This window comes from Ambystoma mexicanum, chromosome 6q, assembly GCF_040938575.1.
Source record: "Ambystoma mexicanum isolate Mex_15411 chromosome 6q, UKY_AmexF1_1, whole genome shotgun sequence".
NCBI lineage: Eukaryota > Metazoa > Chordata > Amphibia > Caudata > Ambystomatidae > Ambystoma > Ambystoma mexicanum.
Window position 1 is genome coordinate 433,605,744 of NC_090937.1, and position 18,710 is coordinate 433,624,453.

At 44.3% G+C, this 18,710-nt stretch overlaps 1 protein-coding gene across 9 annotated transcripts in view; it reads left to right on the plus strand.

Annotated features, from left to right (window-relative positions):
• Nucleotides 1–18,710, plus strand: part of LINGO2 (leucine rich repeat and Ig domain containing 2) — a 5,916,036-nt gene that overhangs the window by 5,892,295 nt on the left and 5,031 nt on the right. The window lies entirely within an intron of this gene.

Genomic DNA, 18,710 nt, shown 5'->3' on the forward strand with positions numbered 1-18,710 from the left:
AGTGAGATGTGGGGCTGAGGACATCTGCTGCTGTGAACGCTGGATATCAGAAAATGAGGTTAATTTGTCGATCAGACTAATTGTAATAAGTGGCAGAAAGGTCAGAAACTATATTTTATGCCCTTCCAGCATTTTAAAAATGTTTCTTGAAAGCGCATAATCGTAATACTCTGGATTGTCTGTCTAGCATAAGTCTAGATCGCTACAAACAAAGCCTTAACTCACACTAGAGCACCCTGTTGCTGCCATCCTAACTGGCAGCCTAGGAATGCTTTGGCATAGCCATGTCCTGAACTCTGGGGTGTTCCCACAGCATGCAGTATTACACTTCTTATAGATCTCTGTTCTGATCTGATCACCTGTACCCTGCAACCCAAAATAAGTTATCATGCGGCGTATACTGCTAGGATGCTGGGAGTTGGAAGATGGGTGGATTCTCTGGAAAATAGGTTTTGTGAATATTACCTCAGTGGATAAAACGACTTATCCTGACTAAGAGGCATGATTGGCTCCAATAAAACAAATGGTAGCTTGTTGTGGCATTGTCTTTTGCTTCTGACAAACGAATGCATTTCTGTCTTTATGGGGACAAGCATAGATGCTATTTCGAAAAGCATTTTGGGACTGAGCAGTGTTGCATGTGTTAGTCGAGACTTGAAAATAGATTGAGTGAAATCATAACAGTAAAAATGTCCTTTTGGCCGCGACAGCTTCTCAGAATCTTATGGCATTTGAGTTGTGCAGTGTGTTGTGGTAGGTCGTTGCTTTATAAGCCTAATGGACAGCAGGGACTATCTGCGACATTGATCTGATCCCTTTCTTTAGCACCTGAGCTAGTATCAGTGAGCCAGTATTGGATTTCAGTGTTTGCAGAAAATATTAGCTGCTGTCTCTTGGGCTAAAGTGTTCTCGCCTTTAGTCTGAAAAGCTGCAGCCTCGTGCGTTGGCAGCATTATCAATCCGACCAAACTCAGGCTAACTAACCACTGTGGCGGTGCCGAGGCCAGGGTACTCATTGGAAAATGGTCTTTTGCCCCTCGGCGTGGCAATCTGTCCTGCGGCGGTGCAACGCTTGCAGGCCCCAGCTCGTCACCGGCACCCTCCCGGCTTAGTCCGGGAGCACGGTGGCTCCGGCTGTTCAAAGCACGAGCTTCCCAGGTGCCTTCTCCCTCGGCCTTGATTGACAGGCTGTCTACGCAGCTTACAAATAGAGCAGCTGGTAACACGTTCTCTGGGCGGAATAAAACATCCCAAGCAGCTGATTAGATTTTTTTTCCCAACTCTCCAGATAAATCTAACTGCATGTCTGCAAGTGCTAATGATTTGACTCTCCTCTTCGCTCCCCAATGTTCAAAGGCCGGAGCTGCAAACGTGTTATTTATTCTAGCTCTGGTTTATTTTTTTGTATCCAGCACACTGTATCTTCAATACCCAAACTAAGAACCCCAAAGCTAGCATTAATATTACATTTCTGCCTGGCTGTTTGAGGTTATTCATTTATGTTTTTCAGGCCCCCCAATTCCCAATGCTGTGTTAAGCTTCCGTTCTGCCATTGAATTATATATCTCCTTTTGTGGATGTGCTGTGCGTGATTTGTATCGTCTGTCTGCAAATCACGCTGCTTGCAGCACTGCGCCAGATAACAAGCTGCTGAGTGCAAAATCGGTGCAACCACAGGGTCAAAAGTTCAAATCCCAGCAAGGCGAGCCCAGCTCTCTTTCTTAAAAGATGGAACACGTGTGCATCGATTGAATGTAAGCAATGTGTGCAGATAGCATGGCGAGTATTTTGGAATGCTAGCAGTAGGGTGATAACTCTACAAGCAATGCATTGGAAATTCTATGATGCAGTGATACTATTGAGTACATGCAGTGCAGAGGCAACACTTCAAATGCCAAGGGCTTGCAAAAATAACATTGCGCTAGCAATTTTATCCCAGAAGTTGACATCACATTGTGGTGTGGTTCTCCTTTAAGGCGCAATGACGTAGCACGCCATCATGCCATGCCAATCAATAAAGCCCTATGCTCGCACGCCGGCTGTGCATGGGCGGGGACCGGTGAATGTTAATGTTAATGCTAGTTATTTCTTATAAGGAGCAACTCGCCCGTAGCCCTCAGTGTGCAGCAAGTAAGAGAGCTCAGTAGAGAGAAGCATAGGGTAGATCAGGGAGACACAGGGGTTGATAGGCACTAGTCATAAGAATTAAAAATAAATGTTTTAAGAGATTTCTTAAAGGAAGAAAGCTCAGGGCAGGTGCGCAGAAAAAACACGGAAAGAGTTCCAGAAACGTAGGGCAACAGAATCAAAGCTAGTGCCGCCAAAGTGGGCAAGCTTGTAACAAGGCTGCGCAAGGTTATTGGAGTTGTTGGATCATAGAACGCGAGATGACTGAAAATGCTTAATCCTTTCTTTCAAGTAAGGTGGGGCATTGTCTAAGAGGCACTTATGAGTGAGAGGGAGTACCTTATTTGCAATGCAATGCTTAACAGGAAGCCAGTGTAGGGAGTTACGAGCTTCAGTGACATGGCTCCTTCTGGAGATACGACGGCATTATTCCGGACCACCTGTAAGGAAACTAGATTGGAACAAGACGTACCAGTCAAGATGCAGTTGCTACAGTCAAGTCTGGAGTTGACCAGGGCCCTGACAAGGGCTGCAGTGTTGGTGGTGGAGAAAGTTTTGATTTGACTGATAAGGTGTGTTGTATTGGTGCAGGAGGCCTTCAGCTGGCTGACATGTTTGTTCATGTTGAGATTGGCATCTAAATAAATGCCAAGGGTCTTGACCCAGGGGCTGGTCTGTATTGTAGTTCCAGAGATGTTAAAAGCTGAATATCTGGAATCTAGTTTGGTAGACGTTGAGGAGTACCAATAGGAATGATCTCAGTTTTACTGCCATTGAGGGCAAGGGAATTTTTCATCATCCAGTCCTCAATGGTAGCAAAGATAGAAATGATTTTAATGAGGTCCAACTCAATATTGCCAGTCAGTTTGATCACCACCTGAGTGTCATTGGCGTAGTTGGTATAACTCACATCGATGCTGTCAAGAAGGTCAAAGAGAGGAATAAGGTATAAGTAAAAGAGAGTGGGAGAAAGAGATGCACCCTGAGGGACACCACATTGCAGCAATTGGATTGGAGATGTGAAGCCCCCTAAGGTAACACGAGCAGATCTGAGACCTAGAAATGAGGCGAGCCAACATAAGGCATTATTGGAGCAGTTCACGATAGTTCCTAGTCTCTCCATCAGCAAAGAGTGATCGGCGAGATCAAAAGCTGAGGAGAGATCTAGGAGCAGTAAGAGGGTAATCTGTTCTGAGTCAGCAATGTGGCAAAGGTTAGCTTTTAAGTCAATGAGAGCGGTTTCAGGGCCATGTGATGCGCGAAAACATGATTATTTTCAAAGTGTTGCTGTAGTTGACTATATGCGACCAACATTTTTAACAAAAAGGTAGCATTAGTATTATGGAAATAGAATGTACAAGTATGTCTGTGTCTCTGTTCTATTGACCACCAGAATACATCTGTGTGTCCTGGGACCCGTGTCCTTGTAGGATACAATGGCGACAAGGGGGCTCAGCATTTCAGTGTCCTGAACTGTAGTCCCGCGCAACCACTGCATGACGCCGGATTCCCTGCTGCGAGCACCTGCCACCTGTGTGTGACGCGCCACATCGCAAAGGGTTTGCATCATCCTGATACGCAGCCTCGCCATGATTCATCACTGGGTATCATGCTAGTAAGGAAGGGTGGTGCGTGCCCCTAGTGGCAGATATTACATTTGATTGTATATTCTCGGACACACCACCAACATTTTGGGAAATCCCTCAAGGAGGCATTCTTTGGTCACCCGATGCCTGCAAGTTTTGTGTGATACTGCATTTTTGCACAAATCAAAACATTCAGAAAATCATGCCTTCATCTTTCTGTGTGGCGCCAGTATATTTCCTATGTGTATCCCTCACCAAAAAAGGTGTTGGTCCCTAATACGGACAATAAAGCCTGTCATGGATTGTGACTCTCTTCGGGGAGTGCTTGTGCACTCTGAAAGACAGTGAACCATATGGCTCCAGCGGCACATATATCTGCATGGGGTGGCGTCTCTCTGTGAGTGCTTGTGCACCCCACAGGAGTGGTGTGCTGTGGCAGCTGTGTTTTCTGTCATTGGGACCGCTGCTGGGTGAATTGGCACCATGTCTGGGGATGAAGCAAGGGCACTGCCAAGAGGCAGATATCCTTGTCATCAAGGCTCTCTGTCAAGATGCACTGACAAATGCTCTGTGCATCTTGTATCACACTAGCAAGAATGCTGGAGATGGACCGCTAACACAAATTGCCGGATGTGAGAGTGCCCAGAATAGAAATGTGTGTGGTGAACGCTCACAACCTTCCTTTGTTAGATAACTCTTATGGTTAAGTCACTACTAATTTGGAATTTAAAGAAGGGTGCAAACCCGCAGGAAAAGGTGCCTCCGTGGAACGGCACACAACGAAAACAGGGGTAAGGACCAAGGCCGTTAAGCCAGCGGTGCGGGCTGCACTCCCAAACACCACTCGTGGTATATAGATTCAATGTGGTTCAAAGCACAAAATAATTAACTTCTGTCAATTTACTGCAAAAAATGATAGTTTAATACTTGATTTTCATCATCAATTTAAGTAATTGTACATCTTAGAAAAAGCAGATGTGCAGGGCGAGCTCAAACAATTGGCCAATGAATTTTGGAACACTGTTCCTTCGTCAGGGCCAGCTCATTCACAAACTAATCAGATTCGAGTGCTAAAAATTGAGCAAACGAATCTGTTGGATAACCCAAAATATGTCAGCAACATTAATTAATTGAACATACAGTAATTATAAAGCAAATCCACAGGGATCATAACATAGCAAGAAAATAAAGTCATCAACGTATACATCATCATCATCATGATTTAGGAGTTTTTCAAGTATGCCGGGTGTGGATACATTATGCCCAAAGTGGCCATATGGATGCACATGTTCAATGACAATAACCACAATGAACAACACGATTTCAACACATACCAGGAGAAAGGTTACATGTAATAAAGAGTCCATACATGTCATGAACCATAAGATTACCAACGGATACCAATAGTAAAAAAGTAAAAATAATGTAAAAAATACATACGTGAAATCCCATTTTATGTGCGTGATGTCCAGAATAGAATCGGTGTTGAAAGCCATAAAACTGGAAGAGGTGTACCTGGTGGAGAAACAACCAGCAAGGAAAGCTGGTGGAAAGACAAGTAGGCAGAGAAAGGAGCGCTAGCCTGGACACATTCCGACATTCCCTCAATGTGGCTATGATCTTCTTCATCAGAATTACTGTCCAGTGAAGGGGCACATTTGTAGCAGGTGTGGAGTGCAGAACCATTTTGACTATGTGTGCAGAGCGCCAGCGCCAGCCATCCAGTCAAGGGGTAAAAAATGCCTGAGAGTACCTTTCCAAAAGAAGCCTTCACAAGTGGCAGTCAACGAGCTGGCGACAGAAGAGGCTGACCCTCCAGTGGGCGATGCAGATGATGAGGACGTATTGTTCATATCGACAGTACTTTGTGTGGGGACGGCAAACGGAAATGCCAGCCCCGGTGTACTGTAAATATCCTGAACACGAACACCCTTGTGCTCATTGATACCGGAGTGTCTGTAACTGTGATGCCCAAAGATCATTACAAAGCTCTGCATCAACCTCTTCCACTGCAAAACACGAAGGTGCGCATATTCACATTCAGGAACAAAGACCCATTACCTCCCGAAGGCGTGTTTGTGCTGCCGGTCCAACATGAGGGTGAGAACATCACAGCATGGTTTTTCGTATCAAAGGTCAGTGACCTGACCCGACTGGGATGTGTGGCTGCAGAGGCTCTCACGTTGGTACATTTTGTATATGGGGTCTTCGTGGAGGATGGGGAGTCACTGGTGGAACGCTTCAATGACCTCTTCATAGGAATTGGATGCATGCAAGGGGAGCTGATACAGCTTAACATTGGTGAGACTATTCAACCCGTGGCTTTAAATCATAAGAGGGTTTTGTTTCACCTGAGGGAACAAGTGGAGAAGGACATTCTCTGTGGATATCCTCAATTGTCATCACCTGCAATTCCAAGCAATGAGAGTCAGTACAGGTTTATGTTGATATGTGCATACTTAACAAGGCCATAAAAAGGGAACACCATATCACGCCAACAATTGATGACTCTGTGGCTGACCTGCAGGCTGCCACATTCTATTCAAAACTGGACCTAAAGGTTGCATATCATCAGCTGGTTCTACATCCTGAGACAAGGTATATAATGACGTTCACGACCCACATGGGGTTGTATCATTACAAAAGACTCCATTTTGGGATCTCATTGGCTGCAGAGGTCTTCCAGAATGCCATCCGCGCAGCTGTAAGGGGCCTCCAAGGTGCGCTGAACATCAACAATGACATTTTGGTGTTTGCCCAGTCCAAGGCTGAGCACCTTCAACGTCTGGAAACTGTGTTGGAGCGAATTTGCTCATTGGGATTGACACTCCATATAAAGAAATGTGATGTTTTGAAGAGACGTATTGAATTTCTTTGGCTTCATATTTCAGGAGAGCGGTATGTCAGCAGATCTTGCAAAGGAGAAGGACATTCGAGAAGCAAAGCCCCCTGAAACTGTGTCGGAAGTGAGGAGTTTCTTGAGCCTGGTCACCTACTGTGGCTGTTTCATCAAGAATTTGGCAACTATCTCTGAGTCTCCTAGGAATCTCAAGAAAAAAGAATCAGCGTGGCAGCGGACCCCATTGGAACAAAGGGCATTTGAGGACATTAAAGATGAGTTGTCAGCTGAATGCACTTTTGCATTTTTTTTATACTAGTCTGGACACAGAGATTGTTGTGGATGCCAGCCCATTTGGTTTGGGGGTGGTTCTCACTCAGTTTGGTCGGAGTGGTGAAGTCCAGCTGGTAGCGTATGCAAGTAGGGCTTTATCCGTGGCTGAGCAATGCTACTTCCAGATTGAGCGGGAGGCACAAGCCTTGTTGTGGGGTTGCTGCCACTACCATCTATTCATATTCGGCAAAGCTGTGCGAGTGGTGACAGACCACAAACCTATTCTCCCCTCATGACCGGAGTGTCAGCGAAACCCCGGCCCCTGAATTGAAAAATGGCTCCTGGCGTTGCAATAATATGTAGTAAATTTAGTTCATCAACCCGGAATGGGGAATGTAGCAGACTATTTAGGGAGCTCGACAAGCTTGGAAACAGAGGAAGAAGAGACAGATGATTTTATGAGAGAGGTCTCTCAAGGTGTGATCCCCAACTCAATGGAGGTGGATGAACTGAGAGATGAGTCTGAAAAAGATCAATGTTTCCAACTCCTGAGGGATGCCATGACAAGAGGCAAATGGAAGACTGTCCTGACAAACCTCGAGAAAAGAATGCAAGAGGCGAAGATCACATTGGAACAGTTGTGGAGGGTAAAACGTGAGTTGACATTCACCAAAGAGGGCCTCCTAAGGGGATCGCACATTGGTGGTTCCCGCAGAAAGTCATTCAAGGAGCCCATCAGGCACATCAGGGGGTTGCAAAGACAAATGCTTGTCTCTGTCTTGAAGTTTGCTTCCCAGCACTTGAGGACAGAGTGGAGGAGTTCATAAAAGCATTTGTATGAGCCAGGCAGCTGCCCCAAAACATAAGGAGCCCCAAATTGAGTGTATGCCCTGGAGCGAAACAGCCTGGGAGTGCCTGCACATAGATTTTGGTCCAACCCATCAAGACTCCCATTTCATGGTTATGGTGGATAAGTGGTCCTTTTTTTCTTGCAGTGCAGTTTGTTCATTCGACAGCCCTACATGATGTAATTCCAGCAATTGAAAACGTTTTTGCCACACATGGTTGCCCCAATACATTATTCTCTGACAATGAACCCCCTTTTCAGAGTGCAGGATTTTCGGAATTTATTCAAGAACGATGTATACATCACGGGAAAGTCACCCTACTGTGGCCTTGTGCTAATCGTGAAGCAGAACTCTTTTTGGGGGAGGAAGGATAGCACAGGGGCAACACGTTCATCTCTCTTACATCCACCAGGCAATACTCCCCCCATAGCGGCCAGCCTACCAGCTGCGACCACTATACAACCAACGTTCGAAGCCTTTAGTCCAATATCACCAGAGCAATTTCTCAAACTTCTATCTGCCCACAAACCATCTGGCTGCCCGCTGGACCCTTGCCCGGCCACAATCCTCAAAGCAATTTTCGCTTCCACCTGCGCAGGAGAACACGGAAGATCCATCATAAATGCCTCCCTTTCCTCTGGTATGTTTCCCGATGCATTCAAAATGGTTCATGTCAAACCGCTAATTAAAAAACCTTCCCTTGACCCTCTGCAGCCCAAAAACTACTGCCCCATCTCGAACACCATTCCTTGCCAAACTCATTGACCGAACCGCCTACTCCCAATTAAATGCCTTTGTCGAAACCAACAATCTCCTAGACCCGCACAATCAGGTTTCAGAGCCCGCCACGGAACCAAAACCACCCTAACTTCAATCTGGGATGACCTTAAAATGACGGCAGACTCCGCGGGATGCGCTGCACTAATCTTTCTTGACCTATCTGCCGCCTTTGACACAATCAATCACTCAATCCTCCTAGACCGCCTCCACTCCCTAGGAATTCACAGAACCACTCTTAAATGGATAGTTTCATTCCTCAAAGATAGGTACCAAATAACGATACTGTCCTCCTATACCTCCCAGTCGACACAGGAGTCCCAAAAGGAGCATGTCTATCCGTCCTCCTCTTCAATCTCTACTTGATCACCCTCCCTCCAATAGTTCTTTCACACAACATCCTGTGTTAAAACTACGCCGACGACACTCAACTAATTCTAAAACTAATGAACTCAAATCCCAACTCCCGACCTGACCTGGCCTCCTGCCTCCTCGACATAGAACTCGGGATGACCCAAAGCCACCTCTTGTTAAACCCCTCCAAAACGGAAATCATGGTATGTGGCAACTCCGAGCTTCTTCCGCAACCACTACCCTGGCCATCCGCCATGGGCAGCTCACCGAACCCCTGCAACTCTGTGAAAAATCTTGGGTGCATCCTTGACTCTGACCTAACACTCTCGCGCCAAGTCAACAGCGTCTCAAAATCCTGCCACTACCACCTTAAAACCCTTAGGCGCATCTTTCCATATCTCTCCTTTCCTAACAGACTCTCTGCGGTTCAATTAATCGTTATGTCAAGACTGGACTATGCAAACCCCCTATACCTCGGAATCCACGCGTACCAACTGAATAAACTCCAAAGGGCACAACACGCGGCAGCCAAATTGCTACTTCCGCTCGGCCCAAGAGACCACATCTCCCCAGCCCTTAAAACGCTGCACTGGCTTCCAGTAGCCCGAAGGGTGACTTTCAAAACCTTATGCATCTCCCATCGAGCACTGCATAAAACCGGACCTCAATATCTTCAAGACAAACTAAAACCCTATCACCCCCCTCGCACCCTAAGATCAAGCTTAGCCGGCCTCCTAGTCATTCCTAACACAAACTCAGTCAGATTAGGCGGATCAGCATTCTCAGCCTTGGCCCCTACCCTGTGGAACTCACTCCCACCCCACATCCGCCAATCTGAGGATTTATCATCTTTCCACAAACTGATGAAAACCTGGCTCTTTCCCCTAAAACCAACCGGTAACCAAACTAACCCAAACAGACAATCAGCATCTCAACGACACCAACACAACAAACTACCTGAGGCGAGAAATTGACAGCTAATGACCCCGAATATAAACTAGAAAGACAAACAGAATTAAACGAGTAAAGTAGATCAAAACAGTGAAGCGAATAATAAGAATAAATCATAGGGAAACTGTAATGAGATGTAAACTGCTGAAACGCACATAATACATGAGGAGGGAACGAAATGAATGGTGTCGATGAAATAGTTAGAATAGATGAAGCGTGTTGAATAGATGAATGCACTGAGTGAAAGAATGCATGAGTGGAAGAACTAATGACTATATAGACTGAATACGTGTGTAAATTGAATGAGTATGTACATCTGATAAGAGTATAGAATGGATGAACTTGTTAAGCGTCTGAGTGTGTAGAGTGGTTAAGTATAAACAGTTGAATACACTGAGTGGAAGAATGCATGAGTGGAAGAACAAGAGTGGGGGATCGTGTAGAGTGGGGGATCGTGTAGAGCGGGGGATCGTGTAGAGGGGAAGAGCGTGTAGAGGGAAGAGCGTGTAGAGCGGAAGAGCACGTAGAGCGGAAGAGCATGTAAAGCGGATGAATATGTAGAGCGGATGAGTGTATAGAGCGGATGAGTGTATAGATCAGATGACGAGTGTATGAAGCCAATGAGTACATAGAACGGATGGGGGTATAGAACGGATGGGAGTGTGGAACGGATGGGGGTATAGAACGGATGAAGCTACAGAGCGGACGAGGTTACAGAGCGGATGAATGTAGAGAGCAAATTAATTTATAGACCAGGAAACTGTGTATTACCGAATGACTCTAAGGGGCTGATGAGTGCATATTAACGTTGAACACGGGGAAAGCATGAATGCATTGAATGGATGAGTACGGAGAGTGGATGAGTACGGAGAGTGGATGAGTACCGGGAGCGGATGAAGGAAGTAAGCGAATGAGTGCGGGAGCGGATGAGTTGAATGCGTGGAAATCATGAGTTGATTGAGCAGAGAAGTGAGGAGAGCTGATCAGTGAGGGAACAGATGAGTGCAGGGGAGCGATGGGTGCGGGGAGTGGATGGGTTCGGGGAGCTGGTGAGTGCAGGGAACGGATGAGTGTGGGGAGCGGATGAGTGCCGGGAACACGTGAGTGCGAGAGCGGGTGAATTTGGGGAGCGTAGGGTGGGTGAATACGAAATACAGGGGCAGATAGGACTGTATGCGTGGGGCAGACAGGAGGGCATGCATGGGGAAGACTGGAGCATGCAGGGCAGACTTGAGCGCGCGGGGCAGACTGGAATGCATGAGGGCATCGAGCAGACCGGAGTGTGTAGCCATTCGGTATAACTGTTCTCATACGAACATCTCCCGCTCACTCCCCATCATTCTAAGTAAACGCTGCTGGTTACACACCCACCAGCCAGGCGTTATCCTCAGGCCTAACGCAGCCACAGTCGGTCTGGATAAATCCTGTCAGAACGAACACATACCCCTGATCTCAACCACCACACCTAACGATAAGAAGCAGCTATTTCACGAATACCGCACCAGCTGCACACATACCTGGTGCGCACACGCGCCATTGACTCTCCCTACTCTCTCTACTGACCTGAACTTCGGTTCCCAAGGGCGTTCAACCTACCAGCGCCTTCAGACCATACCAATGGTATATAAGGCGCTATATAAATGCAAATAACATAACATAAAAGAACATTTATAATAATTGTAATAATAATAATGCGCACCCAAGGTTTTTTTAATCACTCATGGTCAGGGGCTATGTGAAAATAGAGCACGATTTCAGTTCTTATGGGAATATCGAAAAACAGCTCACTGCTCAATGGATGTGGCTGCAGCAGAGGCTTTGTTACAGATATTTCTATAGGGGGTTCTCGCCGATTATGAGGAAAGGGTACTGTGGAGGATTGAAAATGAAGTGGTGAGTGAAGAAAGAGAAAGGGCCATTGAACAGGAGAATGTTTGGAAGGGCCTTCGAAGGTATCCTGTGACCATGGGAGCTGAGCAGTTGGTACGATCAAGGTACCCTAATGGGAAGATGCCTCTTACCTACGAACCAAGACGATTCCAAGTGGTGGACATACAGGGGTCCAAATTAATGGCATCAGACAGCTGGGACTCATCACCAGGAATTCCAGCTTCTTCCAAACGTTTTCAGGTTCTCCTGATGTGGGGAAAGTGAGGAGCCAGAGGGTGACAGGTGGTGAAACGCCAAGTTTTTAGTTGGAAGAGAGTGATGATGGTGATGATGACCACAGGTGGGTGATGCAGAGTGAGGACATTGATGGTCGCTGTGGCCTGGAGAGGAGTGATGGAGAACCTTTGGAGCTGATAAGAGAGAAGAGGTATCCTGCTTGAGAGTCCCAGTGCTGGAAAGCCTACCTGGAGGTCTTTGTTACAGATGATTGATGAAAACAAAAAAAGTATTTGTTGGTGTGTGTTACATTGCCACACAAAGGTTTTAGTGTTATGATAGTATACTGTTTCTGTTTGGTTTATATGAAAAGGGGGAATATGGTGTAGTTCTCCTTTAAGACGCGATGACGTTGCACGGCATTGCGCCATGCCAATAAATACGGCCATAAACTTGCACATCGGCTGTGAATGAGCAGGGACCGGAGAATGTAGAAGTGTTTCTGTGTCTCTGTTCTATTCACTGCCAGCATGCACCTGTGTGTCCTGGCACCCCTGTCCGTACAGGGTACAGCACGCCTGACCTTCAACTCTGTGAGTCATGCAAACTTTAACATTGAGGTGTTCGTACCAGGAAGTAGTAGTAATTTATTAAGCGTAAACAAAAAACAGTTTCAAGGTGTTACAATACCACAAATACAAAAATTGCAATATATATATATATATATATATATATATTGCAATTTTATATATATATATATATATATATATATATATTGCAATTTTATATATATATATATAAAAAACAATACAACTATAAATTAGAACAGAGGATATTTACAATTAATTCCTAATCCAGAACTCCCCAGGCGAAAATACTATAGGTTTTATCTGAAGGCACATAGGAAACCTGGTTCATATTGTTTCAATTGAAACTTATTCTAAAGCGTGATGTGATCTACCATAAGAATGCCCTTTCACCATAATGCCAGGAATAGCATAAGTGACATCACATGACCATTGACCTCAAATGACATCAGAGGAAGTGTTGCCAATTGAGCACACCCTCAAGTGACATCACAGGAAGTGATGGCACACAGCCTTTCACCCCTTGACAAAACAGGAAATGGCATCACATAGCATTATTCCTCAGTACACTAAGAAAAATATGATTACGATATCACTGTAATATGATATAGATGTGATCCAAGAACCGATCACCATATGTAGCCTAAATATTGGTGTGCGTAGGCCCATTTTATCTACTTACTGTGAATATATGCAGTCGTCCAAGGCCAAATGATGCCATGCAATGGAAAAAAATACACGTGGATGTTGCATGAAATGAAACAATATGTGTCAACAAATTCAACCCTTAGAAACTGAGCCAGTATCGATAGTCATCCCCCTGTCGGGACATGCACAAAACCTGACAGGTTGTAGCAGGTTATATATTTTTACAGGTGTTGGAAGTTTTCTGAAGCATTTTCATTTGTTAGACAGTTTTCGCATATTGAGTGTGGCAAGGAACACAGAGAGAGAGAGAGAGAGAGAGACAGACCCTGTTTTCTCCCCTTTGGCTTCAGGCCACAGGGAGAATGAGCCAATAAAATGAGCCAAGGCCTGCCACAAGCCCACATTCCTCACTAGCGGTTGTGTGTGGTCCATGGCGACTGCACACATATGTGCTGTGTTCCCATATAAGAACATACTCATGTTGTCTTTAAGGCCAGTAATGACACGATACGAAAACAGGTCCAAGCTGGCTCTGCCAATATTCCTGTAACCCCACAGTAAATACTCCTGTTTGCTTTGTCATTAAAAATGCAATGCCATAATAAGAAAACATGTCCAAAAAGGCTCCAATGTAGGCCAATCTAGACACACAATAACACTTATCATGCATGCTTTATCATAGTTGTCCATTACAAATGTCATGTCACAGTGAGAAATGGCTAGACTGACTCCACCAACATGCCAGAACATTCACAGTGCCTTCTCCACATGGGAACCCACCCAGAATATTTACACACAAACCCCTTCATGCCCATTGACCCACCAGTCAATTATCCATACCCCTTCTCTCACACTGCATTCTGTACACATGCACCCTCCCACCCAGATAATTCACAGTCACATACATACCCATTCGCCCGCCAAATTGAAAGCACTGAATTGTATTTGAATCCGTTGCAAATGCCTCTCGTCATGGGTACGTGGTGGGAAGCATTTACACTGCTTTGCACTGCATGTTAACATAGATTTGGCAGTTGCAACACTAATTGATGCACTTCGTGGTGAAAGCATGCAAATTGCATGGTTTGGATTGCAGTGCACATAAGTGTGCAGGCTGGAGGTCAAAACATTTGGATTTTGTGAAAAATGACATCAAATGTCTTTTATATATGCTTAAAGTATAGTGATGCAAAACAGAGGTGGCTTTTCAGGTTCACATTTCTTGTAATCGTCAATTCATGATGCGGAAAATAAAGCTACAACGATACTCCATTAGCTTAGCATGTTTTTACAAGGATTTATGTATTGTCTCATTGCTTCAATATGTGTTTTATTTTGTAGGTAAACACTACAAGACCGTATTTCTGTAGTTCTTGAAAGCCAACACCTAGTTTCTACCAACTTGAGCTCGGTAGGAATGTTCTCAAGTACTAAAATTAGAGTGGGTTTGAAACCGGGCTTCCCTGCTTCACCAAAACGTGCGATGCAGGGTAAATAATCTTCCTCGCAGTCCCTTGTCTGCAAAAATATGGAGTGCCTGGAAGTGATTCAGTGCATGTTATACAAAAATACCCCAATTACAGTGGGGCAGATTCATTTTATTAACAAAATGGTGTCCCCTCATGATCTCCTTTTTGTCGCCTAGGATTACTTTATTTTAGGACCAGTCACAAAAAGATGCTAATATGGGAGATGGCAGCCTGCCTAAAAAAACCTCTGTGCAGAGTATTAAGCCATTAGCTACATCACAGGACGTAGATGGAGATGCATATGGCAGGCTTGTGTCCCCCGCCTCTCTCCATGTAGACTGACAACTTGAGGGGAGCTGGGAGCTATTTAGCTCCTGCTTTTAGGCTAGATGTTCCAGGTTGGCTTTCTACCAACAGTTAGCAGGAGCTACATTTGGTTCCCCAGGCCAATTGATGACGAACAAACACACCTATGTGCATTTAACTCTGTGCTTTTGGGATAATCTATAAATAAGAATTAAGAGAAACACAAATCATGTTTAAAGCATAAGGTATCATAAATAATGGACCAAATGATAGGTGTGCATTTTATATGGAGCTTGCATTTGCAGAATGCTATGTACTAGCTCCTTGTTCCCCAGTGGTAGCTCCTGGTTAAGACTGGATACCCAAGAGCTGCTTTTAGCTCCTTCTTATCCAATCTTAATTTTGATACTCTTCTGTAATAGTACAATATACATGTCCTCTTACTCCAGGTCATCCAGCAGCCTGGCTATGCTAGGTGCACATCAGAGAAAACATGTGTCACTTAAACCTCCGCAGTGGACTTTGTTATTGCTAGACCTACACAGGTATGTATATGCTACGCATCCTGTGGTGTGAATCAAACAATGGGCACTTGCTTAAGGAGACTGATTTTCAGGAAGAGGAGAGAATTTGGTTTTGCTGGTAGCTGAGGTTGCAAGGCATTCAAGAGCCAAACTCCAAGTGACCTTCACCCATGCTTCTGCCACATGAAATTGTAAAGGCATGTTGTATATGTATGCTGGTGGGTACTGGTGGACACACGCCCAAATACTTACTTGGCCCATGCTGTAGTAGACCTTGCACATGGTCCAAAGGACTCCAATAACGGGCAGCCCTGTGGCGAGTGCCCTTAAAGGAGCATGTTTCTGATTATTTAGATAAAGCCACACCCTGGCAGCCTCATTTTGCATTCCTTGCTGATTGTGTATGAACTTTTAATTGGGGCATGGGATTGTTTATAACATCACAGTAGTCCAATTTTGCCATGAGCAGATCGCTCATGGTATGCAGTCTTTCCATCAAATTAATTTTTCAATCAAATCATTATCCATTGAAATTCAATCATTGAAAAAAGTTTCCATCGAAAAACATATTCATTGAATGCATTTCGATGGATTCCCAACTCAAACATACCTTATGGATGTTTGGGTTGGTAATTCAATGGGTTGAGGGAAGGTTTAATTGTGTTGGTAATTCAATTGGTTGAGGAATGGGGGTTGGGGGAATTAGTGAGAGAGGACCCCTGGAGTTGGGGATTTGCGGGGGTTTATTGTATAAACAATAAATACCACAAATTAGAGGGAGCTATCCAGTGCTGAAATGCATTGTAGATTTCAGCAATGGACAAGGGTTCATTCTTGAAAATGGGGGTTGGGAGGGGGTTTAGGGAGAGGGGACCTCTGGGATTTGGGGGGGTTTGGTGGGCACCCCCCTTTAAACAATTAACACCACAAGTTAGAGGAAGTTGGTCAGTGCTGAAATACTATATAGATGTCAGCACTGGACAGCTCCCTGTATCTTTATAACGATATGCATGTTTCATAGACTTTCCATGCACAAAATGTAAAGTGTTTATATAACGAAACCCTATTCAATGAAAGGGTTTCGATGCATAAACATTTAGCACTTTATGTATGGGAATTTGATGAAACATATTTCAAAGGAAATTATTTGATGGAACAAACCATTGATGGAAACATTTTGATGGAAAGACATGTAACCATCTCTCATGAGGGCACTGGTTTGCAGGACCACATACAGTAAGCGCCAGTCAAATGCAACATAACATAAAATATGTATTAAATGCAAAGAACCATGTCATTATGTGGTTGTGATGTTTAGAGAACCAGAAGGGAGGGTGGTCACATAAAGAAAGTATAGGAACACACTTGCAAGTGCGTTAGGAAGTGTAGTGATGACATAAGCATGATAAATAAATGCTCACGTTTATAGAAGGGGGAAAACATTAGAAATAACAGGCCACAATAGGCTATCAATTGGTTAACTAAGGGGGGTGGGTGGTGCTGATGAAAAGATATTTGTAAGCCAAATCTGGTCATGATTGAAGACTTGGAGTCCAGGCTGCTGCTGTCCGATTCCCCGAACCCCTAAACACACCCAGGGAGAAGACACAATGTTGGACATGCTCAGCTCACGGTTGCTAAGTAACCAGAGAACAGTGAGAATATCTCCAGACACCGTGGAGCTGTGCTCTCCGCCCAGGCAGGCTTGTGTTTTTTTAAATAGTACGTTTTCAATCGGGGTACCATGTTGGAAAAAACAAACAATTTTTTTAAAAGGGCATACTCCAGGTAGGGGTCGCAAAGGCCATGCCAGGGGTTGCAGGGAATTTCCAGGGGTTGCAGCTGCGACCCCTAGCAACTCCCAAATGACATCCGTGGGCACAGCGACTCTGCCTTCTAACTCTTCATCTGTGTCCAAGGTTGGTTTCAATCCATCCATAATTTTGTCGTACCCTTTGATATGAGAAATTGAATGGAAAATTTTCTGTCTACCGATGCCAATGTAAAATAGGGCATATATTTATTTTATTTATTTGTATTGATTCATAAAATGAACCTTTGCAAAAACAAAACATTCTGCTAAGAACCTTTGCAAAATGTTATCATTTCTTAAATTTAAACCCGCACTACCTGCATTGCTCTAAAATACACTTTAAAGTAGCCATAAAAACTTCATTTCATATAGGAATAACATTCAATCATCAAAACAAACAAACGATTCTTTTCATAATCCTCATAAAAATCATAAAATTTCAAACAGTCAGAGGCTTCGTATAATTTTGCATGACTTTCTTGTAGGTTACGTGATAATCCCTATGCATTAATATTCCTTTATATTCATTATCGTGGGCACTTATTTTACGTGTTCAATCGTTCAGATATCTCTTTCCAAATTCGAAATAGTGCCATGTGACAGATTCAGTTTAGTATTTAGACAATAGCCCCAAAAGTCATCCCTTTTTATGGCCTTGTATCTTCCAACAAACTGCCCCAGCTGTGTCATGTAAATGAATCCCATTTTAGGACAACGTGTCAGAACATGTCTTGGTGATTCAATATTGTCCTGGGACTTACAAATGCAACATATTCTCTGTTCCACTGGGAGCTTAGAGTAGGTGCCTTGCAGTGCAAACAATGGCAACTGATTTGTTGGCAATTTCAACACAAGATTACGGACTACCGAGCTAGGGCATTTCAGAAGATAGTGCTGGGTTTTAAGATAACAATGCCCGATACCCAATATAAATAAAAAATGATGTAATGTTTGCAAGTGTAGGTAATTATTTATCCAGTCCCACTGCTCCACCTTATTTTTGTATAACGCCTTCAGGACCTCGATCTTAGTACCCCGTACAAAGTCGTGGGTCCACGCTATATTAGTCAAACACTCCTCCTTCAGATTTACGTAATTGTAGGAGCTTCCTGTTTCATAGGTGGAACACATAAATTGCAACAATTGGCATATAGGCATGCCTCTTGTTTTAATATAAAGTGAACCCCTACCTATAAGCGACTCCGAAGGGAAACTAATTCCAATTCTACACGTAGATAGGGCATATATTTTGTGACCCAAGTACCTTTGCAGGCTCGATGGAACTTCAAGAAACTTCCTAAAAATGTTCAAAATTTGTATTTTCATTTATGGAACTTTTATGCGGTTCCTCCTGCTAGTGACAAAGTTATTCTCCTCACAAAATTGTCTTTTGTGGGGTTGGTTATGTTTTTTCTTTGAAGGGATATTTTCCACCCCTCCCGAACATGCATTTGCCTTGCCCAGGATGAAAACATGCTGCAGAAGGTTGTCGTGTGTTCCCT